Here is a 12,927-nt window from a genome sequence, read left to right on the forward strand (position 1 = left end):
AGTGGGAATTTAATGTGTCCATCTTGGATTTAACTTGACATTAATTGACATTCTTATGGTGTGTTAAAAGACAAAGTTAATGTGGTATTCTTAGGGGTCATGAAATGTATTGCTTTTTATAGATGATTTGAGTCTTGTGCTAAAAAATAGTTTTGTTTTAATTAAATCAACAATTCCTTCAAGATTAAGAAATACAATAAAAAGCATATGAGTCTATGCCTTTTTATGAGCCAGGAATGCTCCTAGAAGTTGGTGGTAATATATAGCTCTGATATTTTTATGGTAATTGCTTTCAGATTTTAAAGAAGCAAGTTCAAACATTTTCTAGAGAACTGTTCAGTGCTGGTCTTAGTTCTCAAGGGTGCAAAGAAATGATGTTTATCTCTAATCTTTGTGCCAAAGGCAAAAAACAAACGACAAACCCTGTGATTAGGGGTGTGCTAAAGAGAGTTGCAGTTCAAACATTTTTGCAGCACTCATTTTCTCAGGAGCTTAGGTCCTACTTCTGCACTAGTACTATTACAATACTGATACCTTCTTTCTGATACACAAAACTGTGTCCTCCCTTCAGTACACTGTGTTAGTGACAAATAAGTTTGAAATTCTTTTCTTCTTGAGGTCAGCAAGATAATTCTCATCAGTGTCCTTGTGTCTCTGGGTGAACTTACTTGGTTTTAAGACTTAGTACATCAGTCAATGTCCAGGCTGGTGCCAAGTGGCTACACTTCTAAAATAATCATCATGAAAATGTATAATATCATTCTTTGGCTTAATACATACACATCCTCTTCATTTTAGGCTAAGCCTATCCTATAAATTTGGAATATATCTCTGATGCTGAATAATTTTAGAGCCACGCCATTGCCTAAAATCAGGCCATACTTTTTCATTTGTATAGAAAGTTTAAAAATAGAGTGATGTGAAAAGTATATTAAAAATCTTAGAGTTGGGGTGCCTGGGTGGCTCAGTTGGTTAAGTGACCGACTCTTGATTACAGCTCAGGTCATGATCTCAGTGTCTTGAGGTTGAGCCCCAGTGTAGGAGCACTGCGCTCAGCACAGGGTCTGCTTGAGATTCGCTCTCTCCCTTTCCCTCTGCTCCTCTGCCCACTTGCACACTCTCTCTTTCTTTCTCTAAATAAATAAATAAAACCTTAAAAAAAAATCTTAGAGTCATACACAAAAGCTACACTGTTGAAGTTTATTGGTTAATTAGAATTAGTTAGTTAATTGGAAAGTAGATTTATCAATATTTCCTTTATGGCATTTTTCTTTTCTATCGAGAAATTTCTGGGGCATCTAGATGGCTCAATCAGCTAAGCATCCGACCTTTGATTTTGGCTCAAGTCATGATCTCTGGGTCCTGTGATCAAGCCCTGCATTGGGCTCCCTGTCTGCTTATCTCCCTCTCCCTCTGCCCCTGCCCCTGCTCTGTGTGCTCTCTCTCTCTTAAATAAATAAATAAATCTTAAAAAAAATTTCTTTGCCACCCTGAGATCAAATAAATATCTTTTAATTGTTCACTGTCTCTTTCTTATATATCTGAAATATAATGTAATCATAACATGTACACATCCTTGCATGACACAGGGGCTTTGTCCTTTTTTTTCCTTCTCAAAATTCAGTATTCAGTATCAGTGCCTTAGTTCAGGAGTCTGCAGATGTTTTCTGTAAAATGCCAAATAGTAAATATTTTCAGCTTTGTTGGAACTATTCAAGTCTGCCGTTACATCACAAAAACAGTCATGGTCAATATATAAAGGAATGGCTGGGGGCGTCTGGGTGGCTCTGTTGGTTAAGCATCTGCCTTCAGCTCAGGTCATGATCCCACAGTCCTGGGATCGAGCTCCCACACTGGGTTCCCTGCTCAGCTGGGAGTCTGCTTCTCCCTCTTCCTCCCCCTACTTGTTCTCTCTCTCTCATTTGCTCTCCCTCAAATAAATAAATAAAATCTTTTTAAAAAAATGGCAAGTACCCTTTTTAAAAAAAGGAATGGGTGTGGCTGAATTCCAATAAATGCTTACAAAAGCAGGTGCTAGCCCATGGGTCCTAGTAGTTGGTATCTAATATCTTATATGTTCTCAGAAGCATATAAAACTCCGAGATAAGATGTCAGGCTGTCTTATTCATGGTTATATCTGCCTTTTTAGGATTGGTCTGAGCATGTAGTACAGACCCAATACAAGTCTATTAAGTGAAAAAAAAACAATTTCTGTTCTGTGTTCAATCAAAAATATTTTATAAGTATAAGAAAAATAGATACAAGTATACGGGAGTGAGCTCGCTCCGTTCCTCTCGCTGCAGCCCCGGCGGTAGCAGCCGCTGAGCCCGCCACCACCGCCCCTGAGCAGAAGATGGCTGTGCCTCCCATGTATGCTGATCTTGGCAAATCTGCCAGGGATGTCTTCACCGAGGGTGATGGATTTGGCTTAATAAAACTTGACTTGAAAACAAAATCTGAGAATGGACTGGAATTTACAAGCTCAGGTTCAGCCAACACTGAGCCCACCAAAGTGATGGGCAGTCTGGAAACCAAGTACAGATGGACTGAATATGGTCTGACGTTTACAGAGGAATGGAACACTGACAACACACTAGGCACAGGGATCACTGTGGAAGATCAGCTTGCACGTGGACTGAAGCTGACCTTTGATTCATCCTTCTCACCAAACACAGGGGAAAAAAATGCTAAAATCAAGACAGGGTATAAGCGGGAGCACATCAACCTGGGCTGTGACGTGGATTTCGACATTGCCCGTCCTTCAGTCCGGGGTGCTGTGGTGCTGGGATATGAAGGCTGGCTGGCTGGCTACCAGATGAATTTGAGACTGCAAAGTCTCGAGTGACCCAGAGCAACTTTGCGGTTGGCTACAAGACTGACGAATTCCAAGCTCCACACTAACGTAAACGATGGGACAGAATTTGGTGGCTCCATTTATCAGAAGGTGAACAAGAAGTTAGAGACCGCTGTCAATCTGGCCTGGACAGCAGGAAATAGTAACACTCGCTTTGGAATAGCGGCCAAGTATCAGATCGACCCTGACGCCTGCTTCTCGGCTAAAGTGAACAACTCCAGCCTGATAGGTTTAGGATACACTCAGACCCTAAAGCCAGGTATCAAACTGACCCTATCCGCTCTGCTGGATGGCAAGAATGTCAATGCTGGCGGCCACAAGCTTGGTCTAGGGCTGGAATTTCAGGCATAAATGAATACTGTACAATCATTTAGTTTTAAACTATTTTGAGCCTAGCTACCTTCAGAATTTAGTGTACCTTTTAATGTTGTATGTCTGGGATGCAAGTATTGCTAAGTATCATGTTAGATCTCCAGGTTAAAGATGATTCAGCTTTAAGGTGTTACCCTTTCAGAGGTACAGAAGAAACCCAAGTCCATGAAAAGTTCTTTTAGCTGTAGACTTGGAGGGAGCTTGGTGGCCCCTCCAGAGAGTTCAGGTTTCTTTTTTATCTAGAAATGGCTGCAAATGGAAGCTGATAATTTATAGGCACTTTGTTAATTGGTATGGAGTACATGAATGAAATTATGACTTCCTGAGAATTGAACTGGGTTTCCTACCCGAAGGAAGGAGAGACTCACTGATGGTGTGTATAAACCCATCTGAAAGAGACTTTTTTAGACAGATTTTCCTGACCTGTTTCCACCCCAGTCCATCACCTCTTTTACAACAAAAGTAGTCTGCAGACTGTGGTAGCTGTTTCTTTTGTCCCATTTTGGGGTAGAGAAGATGGATGTGATGAAGCCACTAATTCAGGACTTAATTCCCTCTCATGTTGTGGTTTTCTGCCCCTGCACCAGAGTATGAAATAGCTTCTAAAAGTCCCAGCTCTGAGCTGGGAAGAGTCTCTGTGACTGTAATCACATTGTGACAACACTAGGAATCTAAATTGGACTTGTTCTATTCTTGCCACTTGGTTTATTTTTTAGCCGTTTAATGGGTACATTTTAGAGTCTTCCATTTTGTGTGGAATTAGATCCTCCCCTTCAAATGCTGTAATTAACATCACTTAAAGTAAAACTTGAATAAAATATTGAAACCTCAAAAAAAAAAGTATATGGGAGTGGCATCAGTAAAAATGGTGGAGCAGGGAACTCAAAGAGCTTGTCTCACTATAGAAACACCAGAAAACCTGGCAAAAACTGTCAGAATCAACTTTGTCAGAACTCTGGAAAACAGTCAAAGGTTTATAGCAATCAACTGAACATTTAATCAATAGAAAGGCAACTGAATACTGGCAGGAGAACTTTATAACAATTTAAATTACCCGTGACTTCACTTCCCCCAGCTCAGTGGCAGTCTTGAAGATAGCAGTCCATATCCCCAGTGTGGGCTCATAGGGCCAGAGGGAACAGAGCAAACTTTGTTTTTGAAGAATTGTGGCTGTCTGTTTTGACCTCTCTTGGAGCTCCCTAAAGCCTAATGCAAAGAGCCCACTTTTATTTCTCTAACTCAGAACACTTTCAGAAAAGAGAAACAGTAACATGGCTGTATAAGGCAGTGGCTGAAAATATTCAAAGGCAAATGACTACTTGCTGCCATGTAAGGCAAATGATATCAGTTGTGTCAAATAACACACATCAAAAAGATGGGAGGAAAGGTTGATATGCTTTTGAGGAATAAGGGCTTTGAAAAGTTCTCATGTATACCAGGGAATCTACAAGGCCATGCTCATGACCAGAGAACTTGAGAAGATTCTAAGCTCTTACTTGTCACAAGCATGCAAGCCCTTGCAAACAGGAAAACAAGGCAAAGAACTTGAGCATTTAAGACATGCCTGAACAAACACGCAGAGCCCTGCTACAAAGACTGGGGGATTTTTTTTTCTTGGCTCCAGGCATTTAGAGACTTCAGTGGTCACATACAACAAAGTCTTTAGTCTCCCCAAAAATAGTTTATAAAAGTCACGAAACAAACAAACAAACAAGTAAAACCCACAACAAGCAGTGATAACAAACTTTGAGGAAGGAGAAGAATTTGAATTCTAGAGTTAGCATATTATGATATTTAAATTGTCAACTTGTCAACAAAAATTATGAAGCATACAAAGAAAGTATGGTCTATTTACACACACACACAAACAACACACATACACACACACACACACACACACAAAGAAATAAACAGAAACTGTCCTTGAGGAAGTCCCTTGGACTTATGAGAAAAATATTTTAAATCAACTTCCTTAAATGTGCTCAAAGAGCTAAATGTAACAACGAACCAAAAAAATTAAAGGAAACCAAGAGAAGAATGTATCATCAAATGGAGAATATCAACTGAGAAATTATAAAAAGAAACCAAATATAAATTTAGGCACTGAAAAGTATAATAGTTAAAATGAAAAATTTATTGGAAGATATCAACATCATATTTGAGCAGGAAGAAGAAAGAATCGGTGAACCTGAAGATAGGGCCACTGAAATTATCCAGTCTGAGGAGCAGAAAGAAAAAAGAATAAAAAAAAATCCCACCAAAAAATAGAACAGGAGGGACAAACTTCCTAACTCACTCTATGAGGCTAGCATTACTTTGAAACCAAAGCCAGACAAAGATATTACAAGACAAGAAAGCTATAGACCAATATCTCTAAAGAACATAGATGGAAAAATCCTCAGTTGAATTCTAGTAACCCAAATTCGGCAGCCTACTGAAAAGATTATACATCATGGCCATGTGAGATTTATCCCAGGAATGCAACATATGGAAACCAATCAATATGATACACCACATAAACAGAATGAGGGGAAAAAAGCCCCACATGATCATGTCAAGTGTTATAGAAAGGCATTTGACAAAATCCAATGATCTTTCATGGGTAAAACACTCCACAAACTATGAAAAGAAAGAAACTTGCACAGAAGGATAAAGGGCATTAAAAAAAAAAAAAAACAGCTAATATCATAATGCTGAAAGATTAAAGAAATTTTCCATTAGATCAGGAACAAGACAAGAATGACTACTTTTATTACTTCTATTCAACATTTTACTGGAAGCTTTAGGCAATAAAAAGAAGTAAAAGTCATCCAGATTGGAAAAGAAGAAGTAAAACTCTTTTCACAGGTAACATGGTCTTACGCAGAGGGAATCCTAAAGAATTAACAACAAAACTATTAGAGTTAATAAACAAATTGCCCAAAGTTGCAGGATATAACATCAACACACAAAAATCAGTTACATTTTAACACACTAATAATAAACAATCCAAAAAGGAAATTGAGAAAAAAAAAACCTTTTACAAAAGCATCAAAAAATATTTATAAATACATTTAGCCAAAGAGGTACAAAGCTTATACACTGAAAACTATGAAAACAATGCTAAAAAAAATTAAAGAAACAGACAAAAGGAAAGATAGCCTTTGTTCATAAATTGGAAAATGTGATGTTGTTAAATGGCAATACTCTACAAGGTGATCTACAAATCCAAGGCAACCCCTATCAAAGTCCCAATGGCCTTTTTTTTGCAGAAATGGAAAAAAATACTAAAATTCATATGAAATTGCAAATTACCCCTAGTAGTCAAAACACTCTTGAAAAAGGAGAACAAACATCGAAGACTCTCTCTCTCCCCCTCTCCCTCTTTCCCTCCTCTGCTCCCTCTCTTAAAAAAAAAAAAAAGATACCTACCTCACATAATATAAAAAATTAACTCCAACTTTTTGTGTATCAAGGGACACTATCAAGAAAGTGAAAAGACAACTCACAGTATAGGAGAAAATATTTGTAAATGATATATCTGATAAGGGTCTAGTGTCTGGTGCATGTAAAGAACTCTTACAACTCACAACAAAAGGAAAAACAACACAACTTAAAAATGGGCCAAGGCATCAGGGAAATACAAATCAAAACCACAATGAGAGACCACCTAACACCAGTCAGAATGGCTAAAATTAACAAGTCAGGAAACAACAAATGTTGGCAAAGATGTGGAGAAAGGGGAACCCTCTTACACTCTTGGTAGGAATGCAAGCTGGTGCAGCCACTCTAGAAAACAGTATGGAGGTTCCTCAAAAAGTTAAAAATAGAGCTACCCTATGACCCAGCAATTGCACTAGTGGATATTTGCCTAAAGGATACAAACATAGTGATCTGAAGGAGCACCTGCACCCCAATGTTCATAGCAGCAATGTCCACAATAGCCAAACTATGGAAAGAGATCAGATGTCCATTGACAGATGAATGGATAAAGAAGATGTGGTATCTATCTATCTATATATATATATATATATATATATATATATATATATACACACACACACAATGGATTATTACTCAGCCATCAAAAAAAATGAAATCTTGCCATTTGCAATGACGGGGATGGAACTAGAGGGTATTATGCTAAGCTAAATAAGTCAATCAGAGAAAGACAATTATATGATTTCACTCATATGTGGAATTTAAGAAACAAAACAGAGGATCAAAGGGAAAGAGGGAAAAATAAAATAAGATGAAATCAGAGAAGGAGACAAACCATAAGAGACTCTTAAATACAAGAAACAAAATGAGGGTTGCTGGAGGAAAGGAGGGATGGGGTAACTGGGTGATGGGCCTTAAGGAGGTCACATGATGTAATTTATACACAACTGATAAATCACGGAACTCAACCTCTGAAACTAATGATACACTATATGTTAATTAACTGAATTTAAATAAGACTTTAAAAAAAGTTTAAAAAGTGGGCCAAGGACTTCAATAGACATTCCTCCAAACAGGATATGCAAATGGCCAACAAGTACAGGAAAAGATGCTCAGCATCATTTGTCATTAGGAAAATGTAAATCCAAACCATAATGGGAGAACACTTTGTATCTACTAAATGGCTATAACTTAAAAATGGAAAATAAGAAGCATTAATGCAAATGTGGACAAATTGGAACACTTATGCATTGCTGGTAGGATTGTAAAGTGGTATAGCTGCTGTGGAAACCGGTGTGGCAGTTCCTCAATAAGTTAAACACAGAATTGTCATATAACCTTGTGATTCCCAAAAGAATTGTAATATGTGAAACTGTGGTCAAACAAGCACTTGTATAACGATGTTCATAATAACACTATTCACAATAACCAAAAAGTGGGAAAAAAACAAATATATCCATACAGTGGAATATTATTTAGTCATAAGGAAAATGAAATACTGATACATTCTACAACATAGACAAAGCTTGAAAATATTATGCTGAGTGAAAGAAACCAGATACAAAAGACTACATATTGTGTACATGTGATTTTACTTAGATTAGATATCCAGAAAGGGCAAATTCATAGAGACATAAAGCAGATTAATAGTAGCCAGGGGCTAAGAGAAAGGAGAATGGCGAACGACTAATAAATGTGTACCAGATTTCCTTTTGGAGTGATAAAAATGTCTGGAACAATATGGTGGTAATGGTTGCACAATATTTTGAATGTACTAAATGCCATTGAATTGTACTCTTAAAATGGTTAAACTGGTAAATTTTATGCTGTGTGCATTAATCATTAAAAGTATATGACATGAGTTAAAAAAAAGATACTTCAGTATTGTCTTAAGCATCAAGGTTTTGAGTATCAGAAAGCCTTGGTTAATTGCTCAACACTAATGAATATTTATAAATGTACAAATGAATTAAAGGGCCTAGCAATGCCAATCTACATGAGCTGAAATGTTTCCATGCAGGGCTGTGTGTGTGAGTGTGTGTATATGTATACATATATGTATGTCTGTGTGTGTAATTTCTTGAGATGGAAAGGGACAATGATGATGACTGATCTCAATGAATATGAGGATCATAGTCTTGAAGAGATTTCAGGGGAAAACCACTGATATTATTAAAAGACAAGAAAACTGAATTTTAGAGGAGAGATGAAAAGAATTAGTGATCAACTTGACTAGTGGAGAATAAACCGAAGATTGGTTTAATAGCTAGATCCAAGTACTGTATTAAACACAAATAGTTGGGGGGATAAAATAATGCTGTATTATTTAAAGGCTAGAAAAAAGTGATGGATTTTTATGATTACCTTGTTTTCTTTCTTAGAGACATTTTAGTTAGCTACTTCAAAAATGTGGACAGCCAGGTAGGGCAGATGTGGTGGTTTTGCCATAGTAAGCTCTATGAGAGTGGGAGATAGCAAAAGATCTGTGCCATCCTTATCTTGTAGAGTTACAGTGATTTTGATTGTTTAATGGTCAAAGAAAGAAAAGGGAATTATTCTTTTTCCTAAATATTTACAAATACCTTTGGCATTTCTCTTCAAATAGGTCAGAAATCTTTGGTACCTGAGAGAAAACAGACAAGGGTGGGACAGATGGGATTGAGGCCATGTTTGAGAAGAAAGAAGTTTCTTTAGAGTCAGATAATAAATACTAAAACCACATTTAAAAAAAGTGGAGACCTTTAAATAGACATTAAATACACTTTAAATATACATTAAATACACATTCTAATCTGTAAGAAACTATTTCATTACCATTTTCCTTGAGAGGAATGAAATGATTAGATGACCACTCAAATTTCATTTAAGTGAAGTAGGAGAACTCTCTATAGGAGAACTCTATAAATTCATAAATTCTTAAAAACAATTGCATTTGAGACACAATTTAATTATTTAACAGTAATAAATTACTAAGTAATAAATTACTTAATTTTATCCATTTTTGTAGACAGGTAGTATCACTACCAGAGTTCCCAAGAAAGTCAGTAGCGTGATTATAGATGACAAACACATTTTATCACTGCAGACAGGAACATAAAATCCAACATCAGCCTGGGAAACTATAGAAATATCATCGAATGTGTAAAATTTCTGCTATATGCAGTATACGAGACACTAGACTGAAGAAAGTCCCCAAAGGACCATCCTGCTGAGCAAAACAGATTGTTCTCCCACAGCATTGTCAACACTTGGATTAAATATAAAAATAAATAAATTAAATGTAAGTAAAAAACTCAAAAGTAACATTTAGTTAAAACTAGAATAAAAACTTTCTCTTTTTGACAACATCATATATTAGATATCCTGAAAAACCCTTCAATTACCAAACACTTAAAATGCTGGATTAAAAAAAAAATCTTTCTAAATGCCCAGCTGAGCTACTAAGAAAGTAAGGGGAAAGTCAAAAGTCAAAAACTGTGGTAAACCAGAAGTCTAGTGAAATACACAATCACTGAAGCCATGGCTGCTCTGAGCATCTTTTAATCTTCAATGACCTAGAAATGAATCCCAGATATGGTGCTGGTGGTAGGAGGGGGCTGAATTCAGGAGACAATGCTCAGTGCCCAAATAATTTAAAAAATTGGATTAGACATCCTATTACAAAGCCAGAACCCTGAAGGGCAATACCCATGTTTAAAGGGTGAACTACATAAAGAAACTTGCCTCCCAAAAATTTGGCTCTAGATGGGGGAGGGGGAGGGGAATTCCTCATGTGGGTTTGAGGCCAGAATTCTCACTATATAGTACTTCCAAAAAAATAAGAATTTGGTTCGAAGTGATACTGAATTGAAGGATCGTTCTCCATGTCTAACAAAAACAAACAGACCAAAACTGAAAGTAAAACAAAAGTAAACTGAAATTTTCCAGGAAAGAACATTAAATGCAGACCTCCAAGTATAAAAAAGTATCAAATATGAACCCATGATAACAAAAAAATTCACAAATAAAGAAAAAAAAGCCAACATATGATAAAGAAGAAATAATGAGCCTATATGATATTCAATAATCAGAATGATCAAATGCAAAATATAAAATGAGTTTAATGTGTTTAAGGAAATGAAAGAGAAAAGTGATTATCAAAAATGAACAGGCAGAGGTACTATTTCTGGTAATAGTGGATTATCCTGATTCGGGCCAATACTACTATAGATCACAGTTATAAGCCCCATACAAAATACTACTTAAAAAGGCAATTATTTGAAGGCATGGGACTAGGATAAAAGCAGACAGAAACTTAAGGGGAATCATCTTTGAAAAAAGAGAACTAGGAGACAATCCCACTTTTATGGCTTTTTTCCACTCTACAGTGATAGGAAATTATAACTGATGCAGAAAACCACTTTTTTTCTAGCTAGAGGAGTCAATGAATAGTTAGGTATTGCCACAATGACTGAAAAGTTAGGGGGATGCTGAAAAAGTGGGATCTACAGAGTGGATAATAATAATATCTAAAAATAATCTACAAAAAAGTATATCCAAATGTATAGGTTGAACCCTGAATTATGCAAGCATGAGAGAGATTACAAGAGCTAAAAGGCTGAGAGAACTGAGCTGCACATTCAACTGCTGCCGACTGCAAGGAAAACAGAGCTTATGGTTTAGGTCTAGGCAAATGAACTCCCTCCTAAAACAAAAATGGACACGAGTCAGAAGCCAATATTAAATTCAATCTCTACAATGGATATCCACAAAGTATAAAATTTAAAAATTACTAGATATGTAAAGATACAGAGAAATGTGCTCATAATTAAGGGAGAGAGGAGTAAATAGAAACAGACTCTAATATGATGCAGATGTTAGAATAAGTAGATGTGGATTTTAAAGAAGTTATAATAAACACATTCAGGAGCTAAAAGAAAAATAGCCATAATGAATGAACAGACAGAGAATCTCCACAGAGATGTAACAAATAAAGGAAAAACAACCAAACGGAAATTCATTAACTGAAAAGTTCAGTGACTGAAAAAAAATATTCACTGATGGGCTTAGCAAAAAATTGGAGATGGCAGAAGTAAGGATTAGTAAACCTGAAATTAGAGCAATAGAAATGATAATCTTAAAAACAGAGATAAAATTATAGGAGGAAAATGATCTATGGAACAATATCAGTAGTCTTAATGTAGGTACAGTTAGAGTCCCCCAAAATCAGGGAGATAAAAAAGCAAAAAAAGTATTTGAAAAAATAATGACTAAAAATGTCCTGTATTTGCTGAAAATACAAATTTTCAGATTTAAAAGCTGAGTGAATCCTAAGCAAAGAAAATGATACCTATATGTATCATTGCAACATTACTAAAAATCAAAGATTAAAAAGAAAATCTTAAAAGCAACCAGATACTAACCCTTTATCAAATATGTCATTTGCAAATATCTTCACAAACAGTGTTGCTTTTAGGTTTTGTTGATTGTTTCCTTCACTGTGTAGAAGCTTTTTATTTTTTATTTTTTTAAAGATATTATTTATTTATTTGAGAGAGAGAGCACGAGCAGGGGGAGGGGCAGAGGGAGAGGGAGAAGCAGACTCCCTGCTGAGCAGGGAGCCTGATGTGGGGCTCAATTCCAGGACTCTGGGATCATGACTTGAGTTGAAGGCAGATGTTTAATGAATGAGCCACCCAGGCACCCTATAACAGTTTTTTAAATAATAGAAATATATTTATTTCGTATTTAAGTATATTATACTTTATTGATGCTTCAACACAATTCCACTTAGCAACAAAATTTTGCATTTAGTGTTTATTATATTCTATGATGATAGCAGTTATACTGTGGAAAAACTTAGATCATTCATTCATTCATTTATTCATGTTTAAAGATTTTATTTCTTCCTTGACAGAGAGGGACAAAGCGAGAGCAGAACACAGGCAGGGGGAGTGGGAGAGGGAAAAGCAGGCTTCCTGCCAAGCAGGGAGCCCGAGGGGCTCGATCCCAGGACCCTGGGATCATGACCTGTGCCGAAGGCAGACACTTATCTGACTAAGCCATCCAAGCACCCTGAAGCTTTTTATTTTGATTTAGTCACAACAGTTTGTTTGTGCTTTTGTTTCCCTTGCCTCAGGAGACATATCTAGAAAAATGTTGCTGTGGCCGATGTCAGAGGAATGACTGCCTGTGCTCTCTTCTAGGATTTTTATGGTTTCATGAGGTCTCACATTTAGGTCTTTAATACATTTTGAATTTATTTTTGTGTATGATGTATTAAAGTAGTCCAATTTCATGCT

At 36.4% G+C, this 12,927-nt stretch overlaps 1 pseudogene; it reads left to right on the forward strand.

Moving 5' to 3' along the window:
* The first annotated feature begins 2,283 nt into the window (after nt 1–2,283).
* LOC114204481 (non-selective voltage-gated ion channel VDAC1 pseudogene) lies at nt 2,284–4,059 on the forward strand (annotated as a pseudogene).
* Nucleotides 4,060–12,927: the final 8,868 nt, after the last annotated feature.

The sequence above is a fragment of the Eumetopias jubatus genome, unplaced genomic scaffold, assembly GCF_037043125.1.
Source record: "Eumetopias jubatus isolate StellerSeaLion01/CBP00866 unplaced genomic scaffold, mEumJub1_p1.0 scaffold_6, whole genome shotgun sequence".
Lineage (NCBI taxonomy): Eukaryota > Metazoa > Chordata > Mammalia > Carnivora > Otariidae > Eumetopias > Eumetopias jubatus.